The following is a 5,487-nucleotide window of genomic DNA, read 5'->3' as shown; positions in this document are numbered from 1 at the left end:
TTTTCTAGACATGAAAGAAGTTTGATGGCTCTTCTTCCACCTCTTCAGGACAGCTTGGTATTGATGATAACTTTCTTACTCCTTTGGAACCTTTCTTGCACGACTGAGTGAACATGTTTTGGCATGAACTGGGGTGGGTGGTTACCTTTACTGAATGTTGTTTTTTCTCGTTTGCATTCTTTAACTTTTGTTAGTTGCTCTTGTATATTTTTTTGTTGCTTATGCTACTCATTGTTATTTTTAACTTTTAAAAAAATTTATTTCAGATGCTTTATAAAGAATTCTTTCACCATGGAAACATACGAGGCAGTAGTCGAGTATAGATAGTTGGAGTAAGGGCTTACAACTTTTTTTAACTGATATCTCATCCCCACCTAACACATGCTGGCATACAATACATGTGGCCTAAGAGATGAGCTTGTTATGGTCAATCATTTCCCGTTCCTCGTGGCACCTATGGTCTGGTAAAATGGAACAACTTAAAGATTGAAGAATTAATCAAATTCCCTAGGCTTGAGTTGTCCTAGTGTAAAATGCTTTGAAGTTCAGATGAGAGCCAAGAAGGGGCTTCAATTGCTACAAAAGCAAACATTTTTTTAAAAAGTGGTTTTTTAAGGACAGGGTGATATTTGGTGATATGTCTCTTTCTTTGTCACTTCGATGAGATGCTTGATATTGAACTCAAATGTGGGTACTTTGAAAGCAAATGAATTGTCTTACGATCTGTCATTCATATTTCAGCAGCATTGAACCTTACCAAACATAAAATACCAACCAATTTGCTTTCTGAATACTTTTTTGGCACTGAAAGTACTATCAGCAATGCTCAATTGTCAATGTCAACAAAGGAAATTTAGTCATAAGGACAACTTGATCTCCGGTTCATGCAACAGGTATAGAATATTGAGTTCCTAAATCTCAAAGTTAGTATTCAATTTCACCATTCTATTGTTCTTCATTATTGCAAATTTGATAATTTGATTGATTGTTCTATTATTTTTTTATCACAGATTCAATGATAAGAAAGGAAGATGTCAATGATTGTGATTATAATCAGTGGAGTTGCAGGGGCGCTTGTATTTGTGGCTTTAAGCATAGGATTACTTTGGTTTTACAAATCATGTAGTACTTCTCTAAAAGAAATTCAGAGACATGATCCTCGGATCCTTCTGCATTAAGTAAATTTTCACTGCAACAAACTTGTAGTAATCATTGTGGTTCGTGCTACAATTTTTGAATTGATGTTTCACTAACTACGACTCCAAGACTGCAATGGAGTGGAATAAAGGAGCTGGACCATGTTCATCAGCTGGACGTCAATGAGCAAGGTAGTTCAGAGTGGAAGAATTGGAACAAGAGCTATAAGCAAGTTGACGATAATAATCTCATCAGATTCGAAAGCTTCATTCTGGTTTGTAAAGGTTGGATTCATGACAATGTGTGGCTATCAACAGACATTAAGGTGCTCCAAGAGAGGAGTTCAAAGCAGGGGTAAAACCAGTTTTCTTATATATCTTGTATCTATTAGATATTTGTCTCAATTACATTACAACTTGGAAATCCATCGTTGCCTATGAAATTATTTTATACTTTTTCAAATGGTTTTTTAAGTCAACAATTTGATCCAAAAAGTCGTTTCCCAGGTAATGATGTAAGTTAGTTGAGATTTATGAATATGTTACCTGTAGACACTTCATGAAGATGATTTCAACGGTCAATGCTTCTTTAATTTATCTATAATAGATTTGAACTCAGACAATTAAAATAGAAAATGTCATGTTAAGGGTTTCAAACAGGTAATCTATTTGTCAGAGATTTGACATCGAAATTTGATTACTCTTCTAGGGTGCTGTCAAGAAAGAGGATCTCAAATGTTGGTTTATGAATGTATACCTAATGGAAGCATGTGCATTCATCTGTACGATATGACTTGTTAACAACATAGTTTTTTAAATGAATGTATACCTAATAGAAGCATATGCAATCATCTGTACGATATGACTCGATAACAACATAGTTTTTAGTGATCATCAATACGAATATTACATTCATCCATGTTTTGGCAAATACCGAACGAAAGGTTTCGACCAAACTAGAGTTCAAGCAGAGGTTATCAATAGCTCTAGGGGCTGCTAGAGGTAAATCTGAAATATAATGAAGGAATACTATACTGATACTAGTTTCAAACTGAAGAAATTGTGTTTTCTCAATGTAGATTTATGACATATGCATAGCCTAATACCTACTTTGATACATAAGAACTTCAAAACGGCCAGTGTCTTGGTTGACAAGAACTTCACTGCTAAGGTTGTAGATGCAAAGATCACAATGTTACTAGAAAAGATAGATGAAGCAGGTCCATCTCACAGTTCTATCATCAATGTTTTTTTAGATCTAGAGTGAATTGATTTTTTCTGATGCTACTGTTGTGGAAAGAGAAACCTTCACCTATACTGAGTTCATCCTGTGCATTGATGTCAGAGTGGACACATAATTGAGAAGCTTCAACGAAGAGCCTATGATTCAGTAGATTGGACGATTTTGCTAAAAATAATGGGGAATATGGGGTTTTATGAAAAATGGTGTTCTTGGATCCTTAATTGCGTGTCAACAGCTTCTATTTCGGTGTTAGTGAATAAGTCACCTTCGGAGAAAATTCAAACTGTAAGATGATTACATCAGGGTTGCTCGTTATCCCCTATGCTTTTTAATTTGGTTGGTGAGCCATTATATTTGCTGCTAGTCAAAGTAGTGGATAAGCGACTGTTTTCAGGTTTTGAGTTAGGTAACCAAAAGCGTTCCTTCATGTTGTCGCATTTGCAATTTGTGGATCTAATAATTTTCTATAAGGCCTCTATTCGGGAATTGTTGAATGTTAGAAGAGTGTTATTATTTTTTGAAATATTGGCGGGGCTGCAATTAAATTTAGATAAGAGCGTAATCTTGGGCATTAATGTTGTGGCTGAGTTGTTAGCTTGTTGGGCTAAGGATATTGATTGTTCGGTGGGATCATTTCCGTATGAGTATCTAGGTTTACCGTTGGGGACCAAGAGGAATTCAGTAGCCTTGTGGGAGCCGGTTATTCAAAGATTTTATAACAAGTTGTCTGGATGGAACGTTTTGTCTCTATCTTTAGCTGAAAGGGTAGTTTTGGTGAAGTCAATGTTGTGTTCTCTCCCCATCTACTTCCTTTCTATCTTTCGAATATCAGTTAGTGTTTTGAATAAATTAAACTCCATTATGGCAGCTTTTCTTTGCGGGGGTTCGATAGAAAAAAGAATATTCATTGGGTGAATTGGACTTTGGTGTGTAAGCCTAAGAATTTGGGGGGTTTAGGTATCCCAAATCTGGTCCTTTTGAATAGGGCTCTTCTGGGGAAATGGGTGTGGAAATTTGCTTCATAAAAGGGCTCTTAGTGTAAAAGAGTAGTGTGTTGCGTTACAACCTGGATCCGAACTCATGTATGATAGATAATTAATGGTCACCCCGTGCTTCGTGGATTTGGATAGGAGTTGTTAAAAACTTCTTTTCTAGTGATGACTTTGGAGATTATCTCAGGAATAATTTAAGGTTAAGAACTGGAAATGGAAAGTCAGTGGTGTTTTGGCATGATATATGGTTGGATTCGATTCCTTTAAAAGATCGGTTCCCGAGGATATTCGCTCTCTCTGTCAATAAAGAGGGTAAAGTTGCATAGTTCAGGGTTAATACTTCTTCAGGTTGGTTGTGGGATATTCAAATGAGAAGGAATTTGGTTTATTGGGAGGATGAACAATGGCTATTGCTTAATTCTTTGTTGAATAGTACTTATTTGATGACTTCGGTAGAAGACTGCTGGGTGTGGATAGGAAATGGGGAGGGATGTTTTTCAGCTAAATTATGCATTAAGAAATTTTTCAATCGGGTTGGCACTGATGTAACTGATGGTACTTGGGAAAGAGATTTTGGTTAGGGGTAGCCCCGCCCTGTGTAGAAACTTTTGTTTGGCAGGTTAGCCATCAGAGAGTGATTGTTAAAGAGGAATTGTTCAAGCGAGGTGTGGCTGGGATTGACGATTCCCTTTGTCCGTTGTGTGGTAAGTTTTTGGAGTCGGTCTCTCATCTTTTTTTTGCATTGTGAGGTGGTATGAGGTCTTTGGTCTAGATTCTTGAATTCTTGGAATGTTTCATTTGTTGTTCCGGAGAAATTGATTGCTTTGATCTTTGTCTGGGCTGATCTTGTTCTGAGCTCCAGTATTTGGACATTCATTCCAGGGGCGGTTTTGTGGTCGGTTTGGAAGTGTAAAAATGAGATATTTTTTGAGGATGGGAAGTTAGATGGTACGTTGTTGTTCTTCTTCCTTGTTCGCTATAGAATCGCATCTTGGTTTGTTGTTAGATTTAAAGATGTGAAAATTCCTTTTAATTCCCTCGTGGGTGATCTAAAATTAGCAAATTTAATGTGAAGACCGAAGAAGGGTAGGTTCCTCTATGTCCTAATGGGTTCCTCCTCCTTCGGGGTTCGTAAAACTAAATGTAGATGGTGTAATAATAAAGGGCTGGGCTAAAGGAGGAATAGGTGGTTTGATCAGGGACAATGATGGTTTACTGCTTGGTTTATTTTCTAAGAGGGTTAGTTTTGGTCCTTATCCCTTCTGAGTTATTGGCAATTAAAAGAGGATTGTTTCTTATTAAGGAAATAGGAAATGTTTCAAATAGAAGGCTTATTCTTGAATTAGATTCTCTTACTGCTTTGGAGTGGATTAAGAATCTAGGTCGATGTACCCCGATGTTTGAGTCTTTGGTGAAAGACATTGCTTCTCTAGTGGTAGGTCAGGATATTATAATTTGGCATATTTTGAGAGTTGCCAATTGGGAAGCGGATAAGTTGGCAAAAGATGGAATAGGTTGATTCCAGTGTTGTGTGTCTGGGTGGTTTGTGTTGTATGTTTCAATTCAGGGTGTTTTTATTTTCAGTTGTTTGTTGTGAGTGGAGGATGATTGGATCAGGCTTTGTAATATTGTTCTGTTAATAAATTTTAGAGGCACACTTTTCCTCCTTCCAATGTCTTTCAAGTTACTGTTGTAACATGAAGGTTATGAAGGGGGTTTTTAATGAGGTCTCCTTATATTTTCTATCAAAAAAAAGAAGCTTCAACAAAATGAGTGATCTCTACAGCTTCAGGGTATTCCTTTTGGAGCTCATAACTGGAAGGGAGGAGGCTGTTGACATCCATTACCTACGATCCAATGAGAGCTTAATTAAGTTGGTAAGCAGACTAGCCCCTTCATTAAATCCCTAAAGTGTGATATATATCATACTTATACTATTTCAAGCATTCATCACCTGGATTATGAAGCTTTTGTCCAACTGTTTCCACTTACCTATTGAAGGTACTATCATGGCTGAGTTCTGATGAACTAGTGGACGTTCGACTTGTTGGATTCTTTACCATGGATGGCATTAAGGATTTGATCAAGCTGACACTAAAATGCATGTTTTTCCTAG

At 36.9% G+C, this 5,487-nt stretch overlaps 1 pseudogene; it reads left to right on the top strand.

Moving 5' to 3' along the window:
- Positions 1 to 1,031: 1,031 nt before the first annotated feature.
- Positions 1,032 to 4,890, top strand: LOC120139415 (annotated as a pseudogene).
- The last annotated feature ends 597 nt before the right edge of the window (positions 4,891 to 5,487 follow it).

The sequence above is a fragment of the Hibiscus syriacus genome, unplaced genomic scaffold (genome assembly GCF_006381635.1).
Source record: "Hibiscus syriacus cultivar Baekdansim isolate YM2019G1 unplaced genomic scaffold, ASM638163v2 tig00110745_pilon, whole genome shotgun sequence".
Taxonomy (NCBI): domain Eukaryota; kingdom Viridiplantae; phylum Streptophyta; class Magnoliopsida; order Malvales; family Malvaceae; genus Hibiscus; species Hibiscus syriacus.
The sequence above is the reverse complement of the archived record's forward strand: the minus strand, read 5'-3'. Positions and strand labels throughout refer to the sequence as shown.